This window comes from Anolis carolinensis, chromosome 1, assembly GCF_035594765.1.
Source record: "Anolis carolinensis isolate JA03-04 chromosome 1, rAnoCar3.1.pri, whole genome shotgun sequence".
NCBI classification, from domain to species: domain Eukaryota; kingdom Metazoa; phylum Chordata; class Lepidosauria; order Squamata; family Dactyloidae; genus Anolis; species Anolis carolinensis.
In genome coordinates this window covers 318,247,954-318,273,741 of record NC_085841.1, presented here as the reverse complement: position 1 = coordinate 318,273,741, position 25,788 = coordinate 318,247,954, and the positions used below count along the sequence as shown (strand labels likewise).

The following is a 25,788-nucleotide window of genomic DNA, read 5'->3' as shown; positions in this document are numbered from 1 at the left end:
CATGAAATCTCATGAGAATACAAAATACTTCCTTGTTCCGCAGCGAGCGACCCAATGGTCGCTGCCACAGCTGCCCGCCGCTACTTCGAGTGTGCCCAGGAAGGGCTGCGCCTGAAGCGGCAACTTCATGGGACTCAATGAAGAACTGGGCCTGGCAAGGGTGAATCCACATGATGCACAAAGGTGATTTGCCCTGCATGTCCAATAATGTCACTTAATGCAACTTTGACTGTTATAATTTTATCATGTACATACTTGGTCTACTCTGTTTCCTTGCCTCCATGCATGCTGTTGAATACACTTAACCTTTCCTTTAAGCATATGTAGAAAGCAAATTCCACAAAGTAAAAAGGAAATGCCAGCAATTGGTGGCAGCCAATCAAGTGAGGTACAGATAGTAAGTGAGGGGAGGTTTCTAGCTTTACTGATTACCATCATTTAGTGGAAAGACAGCTTAGTAAGCTCAACACAACTGTCCCAAATGCACCTGATGTAAATATAAATCTGTGAGGTCACCAGATGTGCTGGGCACTTTTGGACATTTAGTAGTAATCTTCTTGTTGGCAATTATCATTCTGCTCCCCACTCTTGACCTTTTTGAACAGTATATACCAGTCTTCTTTTTCATTTGCCCTCTTCTGTGATAACTGGTCCTTTACCCCAAACCACTATACTGACCACCACTTTGACTCCCTGATGTGAACCAACATGTGCAGAATGTAAAAAGAATATTATAAAATTATTGTGGATTTTTGAATTGTAATGACATTGGAGAAATTGTTCGATTTCAATATACACACACACATGAAATGTTTGTGCATGCATGCTGGCAATGAACTGAACAGTAAAGTAGCCAAGGTGGGAATTTTCCAAATATTCTGGCTTTCTCCATGTAACCACCATAGATTATTATTGTTTAGATTTAGGGAATTTTTTTGGCTGAGAAAACCTTCCAAGGGGATAGATTAATCTATGTAAACCACACACACAGCTCTGCTGAAAAGGCTGCTCTGCATTCTAAATTGCCCGCTCCATCTTCTTCCAGCACAAAAATGCACATTTCTTCCTATAATAAAGATATTTTATAATAGCAATAAGACAACTCCAGTGTGTGTGGTTATCATGAGATAATCACACCCTTGGGGGATTACAGATACTTGGCTGTGCCTCATAACGCCCCATGTGTGTGTTTATCTCATGATAACCCCACTCGCTTTTGTATCTTATTGCCTAATTATCCTCTGCTAATGCAAAATACTAATTTTTTGTCTGGAACAATATGCGCAAGAATCCACTGCTAACAATCACTGGAGGACATTGACAAACAATGCTGCCATTACTTTATACACAGTTCTAGTAAGAGAATTTACACACCGAAGAAACCACAACTCAGGGATTATTCTAAATTAATTCAAATCCCTCTGTGGAAGTATGCAAAATAGATCTGAGTAAATATTTTCCAAAAATCTGCAGATACTTCTTCTGTTATACATTTAATATTTCATACCATTGGGTTTTACTTAAAATGTAATTAATCTATGAGATTATGTTGAAAAATACTGAAAATCAATTTATTTGTGTGTGTGTGTGAGTTGGTTACATAAGCAGAAAGAAACAGTATGAAAGCTTTGTAATAATGAGGAATTGCTCACCACACATTCCAGACTAGTTCATGTGTAGGCATCTTCTGTGCAGATACATCGAAACATAGATATGATATTAAAGCACTACAACTAGCAAATTAACTGATTCCTAATGTAAATTAGGTTTTCAAAACATATTAATGATATACTATATGCATTATTCCTTTTATAGTAACTTTATTTACCAGCATTTATACTGGGGTTGAATGTTGGAAGGTATTCTACATATAGTTTGCTGTACTTGTGTGAAACATCTTCCAATATCTACTAAATGTGGAAGTTGAATGAACTTTGAGACAATATGAAGTGCTGCAGTTCTGTTCCTTCTCTTCATGGAGTTTTCCCCATGAGCTGATTAACTAAGCAGAAATGCTCCATGAGCATCACTTCTACGTTGAAAAACATTTTGCATTCTTCCCATTTCTATATACAGAACCATTAACACATTGGGTCTGTCTGTATATAGATCAGGTCCTCTGAAGATGCCAGCCACAGATGCAAGTGAAACATCAGGAGAAAATGTTGCAAGAACATGGCCATACAGCCTGGAAACCACACAACACTCCAGTATCACTTTGTCTATGTCTGCTTATGTCTTCCCTTTCAGAAAAGTTCATTCTTTTTCCAAAAGTTCAGGCATTTTATTTTGTTTCTCCTATTCTACTTGCTGCATAGGTATTTTCCATTTACACATGTCATTTCAGCACAGTTCAGAAGCACTAACATGACAAGAAATGCACTTTAATAAAAGTAATCACAATGAATTAAAGTATCATTTTAAAAGTCTTCATCATGTCATTGAATGATTTCAGCTGAAGCATCTCATCTTTTTATCTCTGTTGTCATGACTGTAAAGAGTTTTCCTCCTCCTTACAAATGTTTTAGCATTTAGAGGCCTTCAGTCAACAATAAAAAAAAAACCCTTTACATACAGAAAACTGTCAGCTGTTCTGAAGTGAAAAATTAAATGGCTGATGGGTCATAGAAGAATAATGACATTCAGTTTCCAAAACCGTCATTTCTAAAGCTCATAAAGTTTTAAAAACTTAATCAATAGATGTTTGAGTTTGTTTTGTATAGTGATAGCTGATAATGCTCTCCCCAAAGCTTATTAATCGAGAGTTACTGTAGTTCTATACTACAATAGTGGTGTGAATAAATGTGTGTCTGTCTGTATGCACATGTCTGTATATATATTAGAGGTATGCACGATATTGGATCGGTATTCCGTATTTGGAGGATTTAGTTGAATTGGCAGACAAATCCCTGGAAACAGGACAGGCGGGGGCAGCCAGAGACTGGTAATAATGAAGCACGTGGTAGCCAATCTTCGGCTGTACCTGGTTGCATTCAGCTGATACATGAGAAGAGCAGCCACCATGTGAGAAGAGCAGCCATTGTGCATGGGTCCCCCACCCAGCCTTGCCAAAGCCAATCAGAAAACGAAAGTGAATCACGTGTTTTTTTGCAAAACTGTTCTATATATACTAGGGTGAGCTCTGCCATTTTTCTGTGGTGCCATGGCGTTTGAGATGGAGAGATCATGCTAGCTAGCTCCGTGTGTCTTAGTGCCATTACTGCTTAGTGTTTAGGGAATAGGGATCACTTTCTGGGAATTCCTTTTCTTCTACATTAATAAATTTGCTTAGTTAATCATCTTTCAGTCCTTTTATTTTACTAGGGAGGAGTGGGTGGGCACATATTGTTGCTCCCTGGCTTCAGGTAGGATTTGGCTAAGATTTGGCTAAGATTTTAAACTGAGTTTGGGCTTGGCTCCTGTGGTCAAAGTCTAACTGTTGTGTGACTGTGTGTTGAAAGAGAGCCAGGTACTTAAGTTGATTGACAGCAGGCATTGTCCCCTGTTAATTGAGTTTCTGGGAAAGCTTTATTTGCCAGTGTGAGTTTCTGCCAGAGCCTGATCCCAGAAGGGCAGTTGGTTCTCGCAGAAGCAGAGGAAGCAGGAGGACATTTTTGCTCCCTGGCTTCAGGTAGGATTTGGCTAAGATTTGGCTAAGATTTTAAACTGAGTTTGGGCTTGGCTCCTATGGTCAAAGTCTAACTGTTGTGTGACTGTGTGTTGAAAGAGAGCCAGGTACTTAAGTTGATTGACAGCAGGCATTGTCCCCTGTTAATTGAGTTTCTGGGAAAGCTTTATTTGCCAGTGTGAGTTTCTGCCAGAGCCTGATCCCAGAAGGGCAGTTGGTTCTCGCAGAAGCAGAGGAAGCAGGAGGACATTTTTGCTCCCTGGCTTCAGGTAGGATTTGGCTAAGATTTGGCTAAGATTTTAAACTGAGTTTGGGCTTGGCTCCTGTGGTCAAAGTCTAACTGTTGTGTGACTGTGTGTTGAAAGAGAGCCAGGTACTTAAGTTGATTGACAGCAGGCATTGTCCCCTGTTAATTGAGTTTCTGGGAAAGCTTTATTTGCCAGTGTGAGTTTCTGCCAGAGCCTGATCCCAGAAGGGCAGTTGGTTCTCGCAGAAGCAGAGGAAGCAGGAGGACATTTTTGCTCCCTGGCTTCAGGTAGGATTTGGCTAAGATTTGGCTAAGATTTTAAACTGAGTTTGGGCTTGGCTCCTGTGGTCAAAGTCTAACTGTTGTGTGACTGTGTGTTGAAAGAGAGCCAGGTACTTAAGTTGATTGACAGCAGGCATTGTCCCCTGTTAATTGAGTTTCTGGGAAAGCTTTATTTGCCAGTGTGAGTTTCTGCCAGAGCCTGATCCCAGAAGGGCAGTTGGTTCTCGCAGAAGCAGAGGAAGCAGGAGGACATTTTTGCTCCCTGGCTTCAGGTAGGATTTGGCTAAGATTTGGCTAAGATTTTAAACTGAGTTTGGGCTTGGCTCCTGTGGTCAAAGTCTAACTGTTTTGTGACTGTGTGTTGAAAGAGAGCCAGGTACTTAAGTTGATTGACAGCAGGCATTGTCCCCTGTTAATTGAGTTTCTGGGAAAGCTTTATTTGCCAGTGTGAGTTTCTGCCAGAGCCTGATCCCAGAAGGGCAGTTGGTTCTCGCAGAAGCAGAGGAAGCAGGAGGACATTTTTGCTCCCTGGCTTCAGGTAGGATTTGGCTAAGATTTGGCTAAGATTTTAAACTGAGTTTGGGCTTGGCTCCTGTGGTCAAAGTCTAACTGTTGTGTGACTGTGTGTTGAAAGAGAGCCAGGTACTTAAGTTGATTGACAGCAGGCATTGTCCCCTGTTAATTGAGTTTCTGGGAAAGCTTTATTTGCCAGTGTCGCAGGCACCTTTACTAACTATCCTTTGCAGTACATACAGGAAACAAAGCAACATAAACAAATACACAAAGACGTGGTTTGTTGCAGTCTGCACATAAAGTGCGTGCATATTACTTAACTGTACAAAGATCCCACTTGGCCACCACGCTCACCAAGAGATGCAACAAAAGCAAAACATTCCCATCACATGCACCAGCTGTCGCATGTTCCGCTTTTTCACACAAAAACTAGACAACTACATCTGCTCCAAATGCAAACAGATGACTCTGATGGAGCAGAGGATCCAACAGCTCGAGCACCGTATTAAGACCCTTAAGGACATTCAGGCACTCGAGCTCTTATTGGACACTGCACAACACGCCGCTGTAGATCAGCAGCCTGCATCACACCAACACCACCAAGACCATGATCAGGAACCTTATGGGGAGATCAACTCAAAGGTAGACAACCCTCAGGCTTGGAAGGAGGTCACCCATAGAAGGAGACGCAGGACCAGGCAGCCTCCACATAACTCCTCTGCTCAGCTGCATTTACACAACAGATTTGAAATTCTTACATCATTAACATACAATCAGGAAACACATCTTGTGGAGGACCACAGTTTCTTAGATACCACTCAGTGGACCATCCTGGATCAATGCGCAGGGGATAGCCCTGACAGGGACAGTGCATCACCACAGTCACACTTATGTAATCATGCAAATGCTCCATCCCCAATCATAGACCAGGAGCAACAGGAACATCCTTGGGAGAGTAATGGGCTCTCGGATGTATCTCAATGGATTGTCATTGATGAATGCACTGGGGATGTTGAGGAGGAGGACAACACTTTACACCTACATGATTCACTTCAACAGGAACACTCTTCAGGGGACATACACACTGTCTTGCACAAAAGGGACCCTGTCTATCCTCAAAGGAAACAGGTCTTGGTAGTAGGTGACTCCCTCCTTAGAGGAACGGAAGCCATCATTTCCAGACCGGATGGGATGGCTCGAGAAACATGCTGCCTCCCGGGGGCAAAAATACACCATATCACTCAGAGGCTCAGCAGGCTCCTAAAGCCCCATCACCCTCCCCACCTTATGTTGATTCATGTAGGTACCAATGACACCGCTAGGCATACTTTTCAAAAGATCACAAATGATTTTCGAGCTCTGGGAACAAAGCTAAAACTGTATAATGTACATGTGATCTTTTCATCCCTCCTCCCCGTTGTAGGACATGGCTCTACAAGGGCCGGAAAAATAGTACAGGTCAATAACTGGCTCAGAAAATGGTGTCAAGAGGAGCATTTTGGCTTCCTTGACCATGGTCTACTCTTCCAAGAGGATGGACTACTGGCAAGCGATGGGGTGCATCTCACACAAGTAGGAAAACATCTTTTTGCACACAGACTCACAAACCTCATCAGGCGCACTTTAAACTAAATCCACTGGGGGAGGGGAACAACAGCCTGGCGAACACTATATTACCCACGACCACAGGGAACCGCCGAAAGGCTAAAAGGAGGGCTGCACAAACACAGCAAGGACCAAGTACAGAGAGCACAATAATCCCAAATAAACAGTTCGAGGGGAGGTCACAGGGGCTTACATGTCTTTACACTAATGCTCAGAGCATGGGAAATAAGCAAGACGAACTCCAACTCCTAGCACAGCACCACACATACGATGTCATAGGCATCACTGAAACCTGGTGGGATGACTCCCATCACTGGAATTTAACCATTGAGGGCTATAACCTCTTTCACAGAAATAGAACAAAGGGGAGAGGAGGGGGAGTAGCTTTATATGTCAAAAACAGTTACGTTGCAGAAGAAATGCAAGACTGTAATCCGGGAAACCAGCTTGAAAGCATCTGGATAAGAATCAAGGGAACCGGGACTCAAAAAGATCTTGTCGTGGGTGTCTACTACAGACCTCCGAGTCAGGATGAAGGACTTGATGAAGCCTTCTGTCAACAGCTGACCAAACAGGCACAAAGAAGAGATATAGTAGTCATGGGCGATTTCAATTATCCCGATATCTGCTGGAAAACAAACTCAGCCAAGAGTACAAAGTCCAACAAATTCCTCACTTGCCTTGCAGATAATTTTATGGTCCAGAAGGTAGAAGAGGCAACAAGGGGATCAGCAACTCTTGATCTAATCTTAACAAATGTGGAAGACCTGATCAATACAGTTGAAGTGGTTGGATCTTTAGGGGCAAGTGACCATGTGCTCCTGCAGTTTGCAATACAAAGGAATGCTGAAACTAAGACAAGTCAAACACGCATTCTGGACTTTAAGAGAGCTGACTTCCAAAAAATGAAGGAATTACTGAGCGGCATTCCATGGACGCCGATATTAAAAAACAAGGGAGTTAAGCATGGATGGGAGTTTTTCAAAAGTGAAATACTCAAGGCGCAAATGCAAACAGTGCCAACAAAGAAGAAAAATAAGACAAGTGCAAAGAAGCCAGAATGGATGTCCAAAGAACTTCTAACTGAGCTAAAGCTCAAAAGTGACATGCACAAGAAGTGGAAAAGGGGAGAAATCACCAAAGAAGAATTCAAACGTATAGCCAACTCCTGTAGGGAAAAGGTTCGCAAGGCTAAAGCGCAAAATGAGCTCAGGCTTGCCAGGGACATAAAAAACAACAAAAAAGGTTTTTTTGCTTATGTTGGTAGAAAAAGGAAGAAAAAGGAGGCGATAGGGCCACTGCAAGGAGTAGATGGGGTGATGGTGACAGGGGATAGGGAAAAGGCAGAACTGCTTAATGCCTTCTTTGCCTCGGTCTTCTCACAAAAAGAAAGCCATCTTCAACCTCAGCAACATGGAATGGACGAAGGATTGGGGGAAATCCAACCCCAAATAGGGAAACAAGTTGTCCAGGAACACCTGGCCACTCTAAACGAATTCAAGTCGCCAGGGCCAGATCAGCTACACCCAAGAGTACTGAAGGAACTAGCGGAAGTTATTTCAGAACCACTGGCAATTATCTTCGAGAGTTCTTGGAGAACAGGAGAAGTCCCAGCAGATTGGAGGAGGGCGAATGTGGTCCCTATCTTCAAGAAGGGAAAAAAGAACAACCCAAACAATTACCGTCCGGTCAGCCTCACATCAATACCAGGCAAGATTCTGGAAAAGATCATTAAGGAAGTGGTCTGCAAACACTTAGAAACAAATGCGGTCATTGCTAATAGTCAACACGGATTTACCAAAAACAAGTCATGCCAGACTAATCTGATCTCTTTTTTCGATAGAGTTACGAGTTGGGTCGATACAGGGAATGCCGTGGATGTAGCATATCTAGATTTCAGTAAGGCCTTCGACAAAGTCCCCCACGACCTTCTGGCAAACAAACTAGTAAAATGTGGGCTAGACAAAACTACGGTTAGGTGGATCTGTAATTGGCTAAGCGAACGAACCCAAAGGGTGCTCACCAATGCGTCGTCTTCATCATGGAAAGAAGTGACAAGTGGAGTGCCGCAGGGCTCCGTCCTGGGCCCGGTTCTGTTCAACATCTTTAATAACGACTTAGACGAAGGGTTAGAAGGCACGATCATCAAGTTTGCAGATGACACCAAACTCGGAGGGATAGCTAACACTCCAGAAGACAGGAGCAGAATTCAAAACGATCTTGACAGACTAGAGAGATGGGCCGAAACTAACAAAATGAAGTTCAACAGGGACAAATGCAAAATACTTCACTTCGGCAGAAAAAATGGAAATCAAAGATACAGAATGGGGGACGCCTGGCTTGACAGCAGTGTGTGCGAAAAAGATCTTGGAGTCCTCGTGGACAACAAGTTAAACATGAGCCTACAATGTGATGCGGCAGCTAAAAAAGCCAATGGGATTTTGGCCTGCATCAATAGGGGAATAACGTCTAGATCCAGGGAAGTCATGCTCCCCCTCTATTCTGCCTTGGTCAGACCACACCTGGAATACTGTGTCCAGTTTTGGGCACCGCAGATGAAGGGAGATGCTGACAAGCTGGAAAGCGTCCAGAGGAGGGCAACTAAAATGATTAAGGGTCTGGAGAACAAGCCCTATGAGGAGAGGCTTAAAGAGCTGGGCATGTTTAGCCTGCAGAAGAGAAGGCTGAGAGGAGACATGATAGCCATGTACAAATATGTGAGGGGAAGTCATAGGGAGGAGGGAGCAAGCTTATTTTCTGCTGCCCTGCAGACTAGGACACGGAACAATGGCTTCAAACTACAGGAAAGGAGATTCCACCTGAACATCAGGAAGAACTTCCTCACTGTGAGGGCTGTTCGGCAGTGGAACTCTCTCCCCCGGAATGTGGTGGAGGCACCTTCTTTGGAAGCTTTTAAGCAGAGGCTGGATGGCCATCTGTCGGGGGTGCTTTGAATGCGATTTCCTGCTTCTTAGCGGGGGGTTGGACTAGATGGCCCTTGAGGTCTCTTCCAACTCTACTATTCTATGATTCTATGATTCTATGATTCTATGATATTTGGGGCTGTGAGTTTTAAAAGGTTTTTTATATATATCTGGTGTTAGTTTAAATGTTTTTTTGGGGGGGCTTTTTCTTTGCTTTAAGTTGACTGAGCTTGTAATAGGTTTAGAGAATAGCCTGACTCCCTTGAGGTCATGGGTAAAATCTCCCCAGCCCTACCTTTTGGCTTCTGTACTCTGCCCTGCACCAGCAGCTTAAGTTCCTCCCCCTCTCCCCCAAAATAAAAAAGCCCCATTTACCTCTTTGACTCTCAGTCTCTCTGCTATTCCCTTCCCAGCCCTACCTTCTGGCTTGTGTGTCGCACACCCCTGAACAAGTTCAGCAGCCTTCCCACAAAAAAAACCAAAAAAAACAAAAACAAAAAAAGCCCTTCTTATTTACTATACTTTTACTTCTTGTTAGTTCACCTCTTTGACTCTCTCACTCCTATTTTCTTCTGGCTTCTGTGTGTGTGCTGTGCAAAGCTAGAAGCATGAGCCTATTTTCCCTCAAAAATACGAGGGTTATCCACAAAGTAAATCACGTTTTGGAATTAAAAATGAACAAAGTATAGGAGAAAACATTTACCATATGCAGTTAAAAGCCACACCCGTAGCGATGAATGAGCTTTGCAAATCCTTCTCCACTAAATTCTGTACGATTAATAAATATGATTAAATAATGTTTTGATTAATTCTGACAATACAACATTCCAGTCAATATATATGCATGTTGCTCCTCCAAATATGTATATACCTCTCAACAACTAACAGCATCTATGGTGATTATTAAATTAAGTAAATAAATTTATATTGAATAATAAATGTTATAATAATGATTTAATCGGAGTTACAAATTCTATCTTAAATTACAATAATATGAAATATATCTTGGCCAACAATGCACCTCTTGCATTGCTGAAGCACAGAGCTGCAAATTTTCCTTTAAGTTTCTCTCGTCATTTTGTGACACTTCTCTACTATTGGAAGTTTTAAGCCAAATTCAAGTGTATACATTATTTGAAAAAATGCAAAAATAATTTCAGAAGTATAAACTGTTAAATGTGTATAAAATTTGAGGACAATTTTGGAAGATGTCTTACTGAATTGGTTCAACTGCAAAAATGTAACTGAAAATTTATATCTCTGCCATGAATCAAATGCATCAAATGAATAAAGGAAAGAAACCAGACCCTTCATTTAAAAAATATGTGACTGCCATTCTCTTATTCCAGTGTGAAAGTTTGTGCTCAGGTAATAAAACTGAACAATAAAATTGGTCTCAGTCCATTGTCCAATGTATAAATTAGAGGCATGCTTAAGCTCCTCTCAGCAGGAACTTGTCATTCTAGCTCTAAACATAATGGAAGTTGGTCTCGTAAGAGGTGTGCCTACTGTAATTTCAGCTGGGTGGGCTGATTCCATGCTGAAAAGTGTAATCCAAAAAGTTATCCTAATAAAAAGACATGAAATTATAATGCCCCCGGGACAAGCCTATTACATATACTGCATTTTGGGATATGGATCAATGTTGTAAACACTAAAAATAAAATCCAAAACGATAGGCAAAACCTGGCTGATGGCCAGCCTGACTGAAAAATGCTGGTTATAAGGTCAGTTTCAAACAGAATAACAGTTATATCGTCAATACAGTCATTCCTGGACTCTAGAGAATTACCTTCTTGAACTGCATTGCAGTTTAGGATAGTTTACAACAAGGGACACTGCCATGGTTTGAACTCCAGATTTTCATCTGTCTTTGCTTTAGTGTCTTTATTGGTTGAATTTAGACTTCATGGCACACCTGCATGCACCATTGCCTCCCAGCTGAAACACAATTAAGTCACCATTTGCAAGTATCTCCTTCAATGTTCAAAATAGGGACCCTGGAAATGTTTTTAAACAGAGGAAAAGGAGGATTTGGTGAAGCAGTTATTAATAATTTTGCCTACTTGTTGATTGTAACAGATCTTGCCTATCTTGGTGAGTGGCCTGCCTTTCAGGGCTGGTGTGCAGAGCAAGGGGGAGGAGCGATCAGGCAGCCATTACTGTAAGTGCAGTCTGATTGGCTGATGCAAATGAGGAGAAGTTGCTTAGCAATTGGTGATGAGCAGAGCCAAAATGACAGTTGGAGCTATGCAGCCAGATTAGAGTGGAGTTCAGTTTGAAATTCAGTCAGTTAGAGAATTAATTTTGGAAATGTGGAGATAGATATACGTTTTGGGGAATGTGTTTTTTTTTTAATACCTCTTTGAGGAATATAGTTAAAAGCCTTCAGGAAAAGGAAGGGCTTAGAACTATATTGTGACTCTATAGTCTAGAGTGTTGGTGATAAATCCCAGGAGAAGTGGATTTAAAAGTTTAAATTGTCCTATTTGTGTTTCCTTGGTGAAGGAACATATTTCCACAGAATTCAAGATATTGAATCATCCTTTCTAAGAGAAGAGCCTAACTTGTTATTGAAACCACTACGCATCATTACTGTTCAATGTTATTGAAACCGCTTCATTACTGTTCAAAATACAAATAAACAACAACTTCTTGTTTTTCCCCACATAAAGTGTCTCACATAAAGCATTAGTAGAGGTAGCAAGTTCAAATCCTTCCATAATTCTGGTGGCAAATGAAATCAAAGCCTCTGCAATTTTGGCAATTCTGAAAAATCCCCTAAATTCTATATTTTTGAAAGTAAATTCTCTATACTTATCTTTTCAAGGAGATGACAAATATGCCTCTGAGTGGGCCTGGATCTAGCATGTCCGTGCATATTGCTGTCCTATCTGTTCAACTTGTTTACTGAATATATGTAAAAGAAGATTAGAGATAAGAAGCATGAAAATGGGAGGAATATCAATTTAACATATGCAGATGACACCAGACTACTAGCAAAAAATAGCCAAGATTTAGATTACTGAAGAAAGTGCAAAGGCAAATTTACAATGAACATTAAAAACAAAGCAAAACAAAGTTACATAACTTTAATGCAGATAATGAAAACATTGTGATAATTAAAGATTTTTCATACAGTGGCTAAGTCGTTAATCAGAATAGAGACTGTAGTCAAGAAACCAGAAGACTGGATGAAGGACAACTTTGAAGGAACGAAGTAAGATCCTGAAATGTAAAAATATATAATTGAACACGAAAGTGAGGACTGTACATCATATTTCCAATTTATATGTATGGTTGTGGAAGCTGGACAGTGAAGGAAGTTCATAGGAAGATGATCATCTCGTTTGAAATATGGCACTGAACAAGAGCTCTGTGGGTGCCATGAACTACCAAAAAGACAAAAAATAGGTCCTTGAGCAAATCAAGCTTGAATTCTTCCTAGAACTGGGAACTGGACAGGGGGAGTGTGTCCCTGCTGGTTCTGCTGGACCTCTCAGCAGCCTTCGATACCATTGACCACGGTATCCTTCTGGGGCGCCTTGCCGGGATGGGGCTCGGGGGTACTGCTTTGCAGTGGCTCCGGTCCTTTCTGGAGGGTCGTTCCCAGATGGTGTCATTGGGGGACACCTGCTCGGCCCCACAACCCTTGTCTTGTGGGGTCCCGCAGGGCTCTGTATTGTCTCCCATGTTGTTTAACATCTACATAAAGCCGTTGGGAGAGATCATCCGGAATTTCGGGGAGTGGTGTCATCTGTACGCAGATGATGTCCAGCTCTGTCACTCCTTCCCACCTGTCACGAAGGAGGCTGTTCAGGTCCTGAACCGGTGTTTGGCCGCTGTGTCGGACTGGATGAGGGCTAACAAATTGAAATTGAATCCAGACAAGACAGAGGTCCTCCTGGTCAGTCGCAGGGCTGAACAGGGAATAGGGTTACAGCCTGTGCTGGACGGGGTCGCACTCCCCCTGAAGACACAAGTTCGCAGTCTGGGGGTTCTCCTGGACTCATCGCTGAGCCTGGAGCCCCAGGTCTCGGCGGTGGCCAGGGGAGCCTTCGCACAACTCAGACTTGTGCACCAGCTGCGCCCGTTCCTTGGGAGGTCTGACTTGGCCATGGTGGTCCACGCTCTGGTTACAGCTCGTTTGGACTACTGCAACGCGCTCTACGTGGGGTTGCCTTTGAAGACGGCCCGGAAGCTCCAACTAGTACAACGGGCAGCAGCCAGATTAATAATTGGGGCAGCTTACAGGGAGCGCACAACCCCCCTGCTAAGCCAGCTCCACTGGCTGCCGATATGCTACCGAGCCCAATTCAAAGTGCTGGTCTTGACCTATAAAGCCCTAAACGGTTCTGGCCCAATCTACTTGTCTGAACGTATCTCCTCCTATGAACCAGTAAGATCACTAAGATCATCTGGAGAGGCCCTGCTCTCGGTCCCACCTGTCTCACAGGCGCGGCTGGTGGGAATGAGGGACAGGGCCTTCTCGGTGGTGGCTCCCCGGCTGTGGAACGCCCTCCCTGGAGATATCCAACAGGCTCCTACCCTGCTGGGATTCAAAAGGGCTGTGAAAACATGGTTATGCGGCCAAGCTTTTGATGAGTAAATGGCAAAGTTGACATGGACTGATTTAAGGATGTAGAATGAGGATCTCGGACGAATGGAATTAATTATATATATATGTTTTTAAGGTTTTATAATGTGTTTTAACAATGTTATTAACAGATCTGTTATTGTTTTGTTTTTATGATTGTATTTTGGGCATTAAATTTTGCCAATTTTTGTAAGCTGCCCTGAGTCCCCTCGGGTGAGAAGGGCGGGATATAAATTGCAAATAAATAAATAAATAAATAAATAGAAGCCAAGGTAATTAACTGAGTCTGTATTGCTTTGGATGTATCATGAAAATATAAGACTCACTAGAAAAAACAATATTGCCCCGGAAAATAGAAGAAAAAGAGGGAGAACACATTATAGATGGATGCAATCAATGAATACATGGCCATGAGTATGCAAGTTTTGAGCCTGAGGAGGACTGTTGATAATAGGGGGACTTACAGGCCGTTATTTCATAGGGATATTATAAGTCAAAGTCTAGTTGTTGGCAGTAAACAACAAGAACCCAGACTGTCCAGTGCATTGTAATCCCTCAACTTCACTGTCTGTTGCATAAGCAGTATATTTGCGTACATTTACCCTTATAGCCATCTGTACTCAAGGAAGTCACAAGTCACTGCCTTTCATGGAATTGTTTGTTGATTTTCATTACTGTAGAAGCTCTGAGGGAGTCAAATAGGCTGGGCACAGATTTTAAAACATCACTGTTCTCCATATTTTAGCAAGGTTTGACATTTCATATGTGGAATCATGTGAAATAATGGCTAAATATAAAGAAATAAAACAAAATGCCGGGATAGAGATATTACATTGTGGTGTCCAGGAACCATAAATATGGAACATACTTTGGTATGTTACAATTCTTGGAGGAAAAGTCATAAGATTGTTGCTGGTCTTTTATTCTTCCTGAAGAGAGCCCCATTTTTTGATTTGAGAATGAATAATAAATCCCTTGAAGGAGCTGGAGGTGGTGATGGCCGACAGGGGGCTCTGGTGTGGGCTGGTCCATGAGGTCACGAAGAGTCAGAAGCAACTGAACGAATAAACAACAATAAATCCCTATAAGAAATTTTGATTTGCTCAGATTTTTTCTATCTTAGATGCCATCATTATGACAGTTACTTCAGCATATTTATGAGGTTAAAATGTGAGATAAAAATGGCAAGTACATGTGGGTGGGGAATCATTATTGTTGTGTAGCAAGGCTGACGCAAATGACACAGAAATGTGGTCATGACAAGAATTAATGTCTTTTTACATTCTGGAAGGGCCAGCCTTTTTATCTGGAGCAAAAGTAAACTTCAATCGCATCTTTTCTGTTTGCTCATATTTGTCATCATCTAAATAATGTGTGGCATATGCTTGTGCTAAGAACACAGGATGTTTACAATTTTCTATGATATTATGTCTTGAGCAATTCTTAAATAGCTAGCATAATTATATTAATCTTATAAATATGTATTTTATTACTTGTTTTTAAAAAAGACTTAGTATTTCAGAAATGAAAATAACGTTTTTGGCTACTGGAACATGATATGAAAAAGCAGGGCAGTTCCAGGAGAAAAGGCAGGACGATGGTGGTTACTTCATTACACCTGTCATTGCTAATTTCATCATTCCTTATACTTTCCAGGTATTTGGGTATTATTATAATCTATGTAGTCAAAATAAGTGTTCTGCTCAAGAATCATAACCAAAGTCAAAGGCTGTGTACTGACAGTATTGGGGGCCACTTTAGATGGTATAATTTTTCTACATGGAAGACACTTGTATATATGGAAAAGCATTAAAAACATGTGTTGATAAATCAGTTGAGACAATCACATCTATTTTACTGAGTATCAACATGGCACACTGTGAAAATCCCAGTGACATGTGTTGATGGCACCAACCAAATAACTCCCAACACATTTCAACAGAATCATTCAAAACGGGTCCTTCTCTTCTGAATAAAACTAAACTCCTCCCCAAATGTTAATTGTTCACAAACTTTTTGAAATCTTTTCCTGGATGTGATGAAGGTTTTTCTTTCATTTTTTGTTATTAAAATTCTGCCTACTTTTGTCAGAGTGCAAACTGGAAACAGTCTTGTGCTTTTAATGGTTGTGTAGAAGAAGACATTTCAGAAGATGTGGGCTTGTTAATCTGCTACACGACCAGGGCCGGTTGATTATACGAGGCCGCTGACGCAGCCGCCTCAGGCGCTGGCCGCTAGGGGCGCTGTCGAGGCGTCGACAGCGGCCCGTAGCGCCACCGACGCCTCCGGTGTTGGCGCGGCCGCGCGGGGCTTCAATCCCCGCGCCCGCGCCAAACCGCTAAAAACAGATATGCCATTTTGCCCTTAGTCGACAAACTAAGGGCAAAATGGCCTATCTGGCAGTGCGCATGCGCACAGCACAGATAGGCCATTTGGCCCTTACTTCCTGGTCGCGGCGTGGGAGGCGGGGCCAGGGCATTCTGGGCGGGGCCAGGGCGTGGGAGGCGGGGCCGGTGGCGGGGGCACTTTTTAGCACCCCCGCTTAACATTTAAAAATATCTCCGGCCGGCCCTGTACACGACCAGTCAAACCTGCTCAAACTCCCTCTTCTACTTAATCAGTAAAGGAGTCCTCTCCCATTTTCAAACTAGCAATAGCATTTGCAACCCACCTTTCTACTATAAGAAAAAGAACGCTCATGTTAGTTACCAAAATAGTTGAATATAAAACATAATTAAAAAATTGCAGTAAAAATATTCAAACCATCAAAATATTAAGCAGTAAGTATTCAAACAACTTAAAAGGATAGTCATTACAATTGATAAACATTTTAAACCAGTGTTTGAATATTCTTCCAATTCCTAATGCATAGGTAAAGGTAAAGGTTTTCCCCTGACATTAAATCTAGTTGTGTCCGACTCTAGGGGTTGGTGCTCATCTCCATTTCTAAGCCGAAGAGCCGGCGTTGTCCATAGGTTGTGTGGTTGGCATGACTGCATAGAGCACCGTTACCTTCCCACTGGAACGGTACCTATTGATCTACTCACATTTGCATATTTTCGAACTGCTAGGTTGGCAGAAGCTGGGGCTAACAGCAGGTGCTCACTCCGCTTGCCGGATTCAAACCTGCAACCTTTCAGTCCGCAAGTTCAGCAGCTCAGTGCTTTAATATACTGTGCCACCGGGGCATAGTCTGCAGATAAAAAGATTAATAAGGGACATTAAAACTATTCTGCATATGCCTGACTGGAAATCAGACACATCATGGTGCAATGTGGCAATTGCCCTCCACTCTTTGTCCCACACAACAGTGAGTAGTTGTTGGATAAAAGTGTGGAGAGACAGAATGACATCTAGGGAGCTTCAGAAGGGTAGGTTTCAATTAAGTATTGTAGAAACTACTTCAAAATTCTCACAGTTTACCAAGAAGTCAGATGCCTTATAGGGTGAAAACAGGAGCTTGCTGGACATCTCAAGTGTAGGCTTGGTACTCAACTGATGAAGATGTTCTAGCTTTGGTTTCCTGCATAGAGTAGAAGAGTGAACTTCATAAATTACAAACCTCACACCTCCAGTATGGTTCTTTGAGCCTGTAGAGCAGTGGTTCTGAACCTGTGGCTCCCCAGGTGTTTTGGCCTACAACACCCAGAAACTCCAATCAGTTTACCAGCTGTTAGGATTTCTGGGAGTTGAAGGCCAAAACATCTGGGGACTCACAGGTTGAGAACCACTGCTGTAGAAAAAGGTATTTTTAAACAGATGAAACCATTCCAAAGCTTGGAAAATTACAAGCTATCTGTGGGATTGTGGGAGTGGTACTCCTTCAAAACAATTGTGAACCTTAAGAATTACCAAATTATTTCCCCTTTAATCTTTCCTACTTTTCTCCCTTCGCCACCACTTTTCCAGAACTGTGCTTTTCTTTCCCCACTAAATCAAACAACCTAAACTGCTGTCTCTGAGATCACAAGGCACCGGAGAAGAATGTAAAGAGTGTTCTAATCCCAGAGGAAAACCTTCTTTAAGTGGTGAAGTGCTTGCAGTTGAAATCTTGGAAATCTTAGGGAATGGAATTTCTTATTGTCAGAACTCTCAATAAAAAGAAGCAGCCACAGATACTGAAAGCATTAAATAAAAATTACCAACAAGCTGTCTTACCTGTGTGCACTCAAGTGAAAGGAAGGGCAAACAAGAGCAGGTAGTGCTTCTACATCAGTCAAAATGCTGACAGCTACAGTGTAATGTCTGACAAGGCTGACGTGCTGTACTCCCAAAGATATTTCTAAGTGAATTGAAAAAAGACAAATAAATTAGTAATAGTCATTCTGCTGTCACTGTCCTTTTTTTTGTGATCTTCTTATCCCGTTAATTAGCATTGTCTGGTGCAATTCACCGATACAGTTCTTACTGTAGATAAAGATAGTCAATTATTTAGTATTTTTTTTTAGAAAAACAAACAAATGGTATAAGGAGAACAAAACAAAAAATTGACAATGAACTTAAAATCACAAAATGGAAAGCAGAAACATTTAGAATAGTTTTCCACACTTCGTATTTGTCCCTCTTCCACAAAGAGCTTCTTTTAAATTAGAAATGATGCTACAGACTAAGAAAAGGAGCAAAAGGTAATATAAGAATTATCTCAGTACTGGATGCATTGTGTTTATCTATACTTGGATGCATCTATTTATTATTATTATTATTATTATTATTATTATTATTATTATTATTATTATTATTATTTCCAGCATTTCTATCCCGCCCTTCTCACCCGGAGGGACTCAGGGCGGCTTACAACAGTTGGAAAATTTAATGCCTAAAATACAATTATAAATCAAAATGCTACATACAATCAATTAAAACTGTTAAAATACGTTATAAAAACTTTACTATGTTTACTATCTATACTATGTATCAGTATCAAAGCGTGTCACCTACAACTATATGTCATTTAATTGAAGTTCTTTTTCCCATTTGTTTAGTAGTAAAGTGTTTCAGGAAAAGTGATGCGTTTTTAAGAAGTGGAATATAGAGGCATTTTTCATTATCTTTATTTATATTTGTTCTTCCAAAACTAGCACTCAAGACAACAAACCAGTTTCAGTTCCTTACAATACCAGGCAACAGACTTCAATACTTCATGTTTTTCTTTGTGATATGCCAAATGTTTAATATCAGAGTTCCTGTAAAAGTGGTAGTGCAGCATTATATTTATTACCTATGTCAATAAAAACTTATTCTCAGCTTGAAAAGGGTTGTTATATTTACAAACATCCTGCAATTATAACCATTTTTGACTGCCCCATTTTAACAAATCGGTAGGTATACAAAGCGTTGCATGACTTAAACCTAGATTCTGATTTTGACTTGATTCCAAATGGGTGGTCTCCAAAGCATTCCAGGCCAAACTAGACCAGATAAAAAGTCCAAATAGACCTTTGTGGAAGGGTATACTTGAAAATTAAAACATTTCTCAAACATTTTATGCTTTGAAAATTTTTGTATGTGAAAGATGAAAACAAACAGTACTTGGTTGTTTTATGTCTTTCAGGCTGTGTGGCCATGTTCCAGAAGTATTCTCTCCTGTACTGGATTTTGATTTTTGATGTAGTGAATGATATGTTGAAAATTGTAACTGAACTCAATGGAACATTATGCTGGAGAGAAGTGTGGAATGGTGCAGGTGCTTTTGTCAGCATGAGATTAAAACATTCATAAAGAACTTAGTATGGAAAAATGGTTTATTGGTAACAAGTGATGCTTGGGGATTAAGAGGCTACATTACAACAGGCCAGCCTTTCAGCATGAAACAGAGAAATTGTTGTGCATGGGAGTCGCAATTAAAATATATGTATACATATAGAATTTACAGGTATCTTGGGTGTCCAGCAGTCATCTGGGCTCACTGTCTTCCATGTATATTGGCTTTGGGCCAATGTTGTGAAATCCCAAGAAAGCATCATGTGTGCATGTATTTTCTGGAAGTGTATAGGCTCAGGTTTCTTCTGGATCATGTCCAGTGTTCATATACATCCAGTGCTCCCCCGCCCCAAAATCATTCATTTGAAATGAGAGTTGAGGCCATTTCATGTTAGTTCACACAGTCCAAAATCAGAAAAAGTACATATATACTACTATATATACTATATCTGTACTACTGTACAGATATGCCGAATAATTTATAATGTTGCTCTGCAACGGTACAAATTCCATTTGCATACAACTTCCCGCACTTGCACCCCCACTTTGCTTTGATATTTCTCAAGTCCAGTAGGGGAGAATGGAGTGCTCAGAAAAGACAGTCTACCCTATTATGGAACTGCACTTCCTTTTGAAACATGCTAGCCCATATTGTTAGACAAATCTTCCTGGAAACTGACTCATGCCCTATTACTAAGCCATAGGTTTTTACAGTCTCTATTTTCCTATCTCACACACATGCAGATACACACATTATAATATACTTTTGAAATTCAAGACACTATAAAAAGCCATTTGTAATATAACATTGAGACCTAGTGTTCGAAGGAAAAGATGTTTCAGCATGCTTTATCATTACTGTCCATAGCCTGCCATGATGAGCAGTTTGACTAATGTTGCCCAACATATGTTTGCCATATGTTTTTAGCCATGTCTCTATCAGACAGGATCATTTGCAGTGTAGATTGAGAACACCTTTAGCCCTGTTTTGCATTCACTAATTCATGGTATTGAGCACTGGACTTTGTTAAAGGAGCTACATCAAATAAACCCACTGTTTCAGTGAGGCTTTTCATCAGGTAGGACCTGCACATTCAACTATAAAGTTCTACACACTTTCTTGGAACATGCCACCTTGATCATAGTGGGATTGAATTCCATGTACATACTCATGATATTATGCTACTATGCAGTATGTTAGAGCATATGGGGAAGTGTAGAGGGAAGAAACCAAGACTGAAGTTACATTGGTCAAATGTTTATTAAAAAAAGAATAAGAGACCAGGCACTTTATTATGAGCAAATTATAATTGTGGTAATTATAATACAATTGGGGAATCTGTCATGTTTTGTTTCTTCTGCCTATCAATTTTGTTTCTTCTGCCTATCAGGCTTAAAATGCTTGGGAACTTCCGGTCCCAGATTCCCACACCCAGCATGGGCTATAGATCTTTGTGGAAGGGTATACTTGAAAATTAGTACATTTTTCAAACATTTCATTTTTTAAAAATCTGTGTGTGAAAGATGAAAACAAACAGTTCTGGATTTTGATGTCCAGAGTAACCTTTCAAATCTGTTTGAATTTAAATTCCTACCTTCCCCTTGAAATTCTTTTCAGAAATTTTAAAATGTTATATTCCTTAAACACTCAAAATTTTATCTTTCACATATATACCATGTCTATTCAACATTTCTGTACAAACATTTGCTGGGAATTGAAAACAAATGGCATTGCATTAGACAGAAGTGTAGTCTTGGTGCATGGTGGAGTGGCAAGACAAGCAAGAACAGTGCTACAATGTTAGTATCAATATCAGCTAATTTGTATGTGAGGTATAACATATCAAAACAAGTGACAGAAATAAATATAATTATACAATTTAAACTTTAACTTATTATGCTATGCCTGTTAGACACGAGAAACATGAGGGGAAAATGTCACACAAGCATATTTCTGTTAACACATAATTTCCCCCCAGTTTTTTCTCCTTTTGTGTACCTTCTCCCCCCAACACACACACATACACCAAGTTACCTGCAGAAGAGGAACAAAAGTAATCTCTACCCTGTGGCACTGGTGGATGCCATGAATGGGAGGAGTAAAAGTACCAATGGTAATTTATACATCAAAAAAAGCATTAATAGGATTTTTAAAAGTATGATTGCCTAACAAGAAGGAAAAATAAGGAGCAAATGGGGAAACATATAGAACATAAGCATGGGCTTGATGTCTTTATGTACCTTCAAGGCAACTCCAGTTTATGATGACTAGGATTCATTCAGAGGAGGTTTGCCATTGCCTTCTTCTTAAATAGAGAGAATGCAACTTGTCCATTCTGTTTCTGTGACTAATGAACGATTCAAACCCTGCTCTCCTGTAGTCCTGGTTCAGTGTTCAAACTACATATACAGCATTTAATCATATAAGCCGGCTGTATTTCAAAGAAGTGTATTTTCTTGATGTTGGCATCTGTAGAATACCTACAGCAGTGGGATCCTGTCAGTCTACCCAAAACAGCAATATCCACGAAACTAAGGCAGTAAATAGAAATAAGTTAAAGAATCTAAACCTGTAACTTTTGGTAGAATCCAAAGACATCCCCATGTTAGTCTAGATCTGTATGAAAAGAGATCTGGCTGCAGCTTTAAGGCTAAATGAGAGAAAGAGGTTGGTGGCATGAACTTGTCTTTATGAACTTTCAAGTCAAATACAGCTTATAACAATACTATCATTTTCTTTCTCTCAGTCCAAAAATGCTACAAAATTCCTTTTCATACTGTAACTACTGGGTGATCAGAAGAAAAGATAAATTCTAATTTTAAAATGAATACTAACACATACAAGTGAAGCACACATCTCTTTCTGCCCCCAACCAATCCACAAGAGAACTTTAGGGGTCTCCAAAATTAACCTATAGGCATTGGTTGGCAGATTTCTAAATATTTTATGAAAATCATTTTAATATCACAAAGGCAGTGATCACCAGCCTCCAATTTTCACAAATTCCTATTCAACTTCAATATTAGACAAAGACAAAAAAGAAAGGAAAAGTTAGTAAGCTGGTGATAAAGGGTGAACTGAGGGCTGAATTTGAAATATAAGATAGTAAAGATTCCGTTTTCTAAATGATCATGATCACAATGATTCAGATGTTATTCACATTTTATCTCTGACACTAGGAGGCTACTTTATTCCTTTCTTATTCCTAGATAATCGTCACAAAGATATTTGCACATGAGAAGCAACACTCTTGTTATGTTTTCATTTTGATTTTGCATCGATTCTAATGAAGCTGGAAAGCAAGTATTCTACATCTAAGCAGAATTGTAATAAATCATTTCACAATCCCATTCGGAAATAGCCAAGTGTAGAGGGATTGCTTCCTAACATAAAAGCTGAGTCTGCTACTCTCTAGTCACATTAGTCAATCTTATGTGAAATGAAAAGTTCCCCACTGAGAATTGCCACATTTCTTTTCACCACTTAATTATTTTTCGAGGTGTCATTATTAATTGTTCTCCAAAGCAACCTTTCATTTTAGGATCTCCATATGTACTCTATTACACCATGATGCCACTTTAAAACTGTATGGCACTTTAGGGTCCTATTGGTAGAGTTGAAAAGGTATCAATAAATTGGCCACATGCCTTGTTATTTATATTTCCTTTACAAAGAAATCACACACTTGTAAGGTTGAGGTAACCTTCTAACATGTTTTCTAACACTAGGCAGAAAAAATCCAAGCGACAATATTATCATCAGACCAAGCTAAAAAGAAAAAAATAGTTTCAAGAGAAGTCTTGAATAAACCAAAATTAATCTATGATGAAATTCTGCCAAATTGGCTTTGTATAAGATAACCATATTAATTAGCTGGCTTAGTCACGTTAATGTGGTAATTCTAGCAATATTTTACCCTAGTCATCATTAGATTAAGCCTCCTTCATCTTCTAGTTAACTTGCAATTATAGCCTTTAATATCTGACATTCACTTGGATTTTGGTCAATCCATACAATGCCAATATTTAACGATAAGGTCCCTGGGTTAATCAGCTGTAAAATATTCCCAGAAGTTCCAACTAATCAAATTTGCTCATGCAATTCAGCGAGTATATTGCCATGTTAAGTTTCTGAACAGATGTCTGAGGCAGGAGAATCATCCTTACAGCAGAATTCAAACCTCACCTCCTTGCTTGGTAATGACATAGGTTATTAAAACACACTTTTGGGGGGATGACCTAATTAAGGCACTCAATCAAACAGAATCAAAGCAGCCACACCACGGCCCTGCCATCTATGAGTGTTTTCAAATCAAAGTGTAACACTGATGAAAGCACAGCATGAAGAATGGATAAAAGTATGATCTCAGCTGAGAAATTAGCCCTAAGCGTTTGTTAATGAAGGCAAATAGGATTTTGCGCATCAACATATAAACGTAGCAAGTGTAGATTCTATTTGATTGCCATTTGCAGCAAGGTAAAGCAGGCTGATATAATTATCTGCCTAGTATTATTGTTTAATGTTTTGTTAATCCTTTTCTGGGGGTAGGAGGGTGGGACGATAGGAAGAAATCTGGGCTTTTCCTAACATCACAATCTGTAACTGTCTGGTTATTTCATTATACAGTCTCCCCAAGTGGTTAATGCTTTATATTTGTGAAGGAGGAGAAAAGAACATTGATGGGGTCCATTTTTTTTTCTTCTCATCACTACTTTTGATATATTGTATATTAAAAATATGATGTAGCAGGTATATAGGATGCCTTCAACATTGCTTCTCATTCATATTGACAGTGAGGATTTCATCTCTTTGAAAAAAAGACCCTTTGCTTAATCCTGTTGTAGCATGAACAAAAGGAGAAGTCTTCATCACCTGAATCCCATTGCTGCTGAAAAGGGTCAATCACTCCTACCCCAGGCACTGCCTAAGGGAACGCTGCAAATGACACCCTCCACAACCCATCCATCAAATTGCACAGTTCCCAGGGTCAGCAAGGTGATTTTGTCACATGAGGTAGAAAGTTCCTCTCCATCCCTGGCCATAAAAAATAACAAAGCAAGTAAGTGGCCCTTCAGTGATATCTGAAATCTGCTTCCTCTTCCCAATGATCTACATATGCTATTTATGCCAACTTGGAAGATCATGAAATCAATATTATTGTTCCTCTGCAGTCAATGGGCCTTGAAAATCCATTCCAGAAGATCAGCTGTGGAGTCTCCTGAACAAAAGGACTTGTCTTCTATGGGACTGCAATGAGAAGAGGCTGCAAGTGGCCAGAGGGACTCTTACACATGTGAAATGTATAGGATGAAAAAAGGTACTGACTGGGCTTCCAATCCTGTTGACAGCCTTTTTGCCTACTTCCCGGCTTAGGTCCCATCTACACCGATCATATACAGCTGGATAACGTATGCCATCTTGTATTGCATGTTGTCCTGCGTTTAATTGTTCTTATCAGTTTATGAATCTGTTTGCAGTTGTGCACCTTTTACCACTGAGCAAATTGGGTCTTTGGACCATATAAAGTTTTGATTGATATAAAAATGCTTTAAAATGAATTGACAGGCCCTTTAAAAGCATCTTGAAAAATGTGTAAACAGTGTTATGATTCACAACAATATTGTTTCCACCCATTATATTCCTTATAACTTTTTTCTACCCTTACTACCAAGGGTGCATTTATATTGTAGAATTAATGCAGTTTGACATGAGTTTAACTGCTATGGTTCAATGCTAGGGAATGGGAGTCATAGCCCCCATTTATGCTGCCATATAATGTAGTTTGAAACTGCATTATATGGTCAGTGCAGATTCATATAATGAAGCCCAATACAGTAATTGCAATATATGAATCTATACATATGTTTGGTGAAACCATGGTTTGGTGAAGCTCCCACACTATTGATAAAGAAAGCAAAAACTCTGTAAAAATACAACTCATGATTCCATAGCATTGAGCCATGGTAGTTAAACTGCATTAATTCTACAGTGTAGAAGTTTCCCAAGAAGAGTAACCCACTACAGTGACATTACTTACAACTTGCTTGTCCCAGGCTCTGAAAAGACGCTTCACTGCAAAACCTTTAAACTAAAAGTATTCCATCACAAATGGCTTTTAAGCAATTGCTTGTTCCTGATAGAAAATTTGGTGCCCTAAGAATAGATTGCTGAAAAATAACCCTGAGGACATTCAATAGTACATCTGTGAATGGTTACAAAGCTGCTGCAATTAGACTAGTGGATATAGGTCACAACTGAACTCCAAAATCTAGTTTAATATAATCTTTTAAA

The 25,788-nt window shown here is 40.2% G+C and overlaps 1 long non-coding RNA gene across 1 annotated transcript; it reads left to right on the top strand.

The window, feature by feature from the left end:
* Positions 1–18: 18 nt before the first annotated feature.
* On the top strand, positions 19–25,055 carry LOC134295475 (uncharacterized). The gene is made up of 2 exons (XR_010002067.1): positions 19–183; positions 24,669–25,055. It is a non-coding gene; the product is annotated as an uncharacterized LOC134295475 (long non-coding RNA).
* The last annotated feature ends 733 nt before the right edge of the window (positions 25,056–25,788 follow it).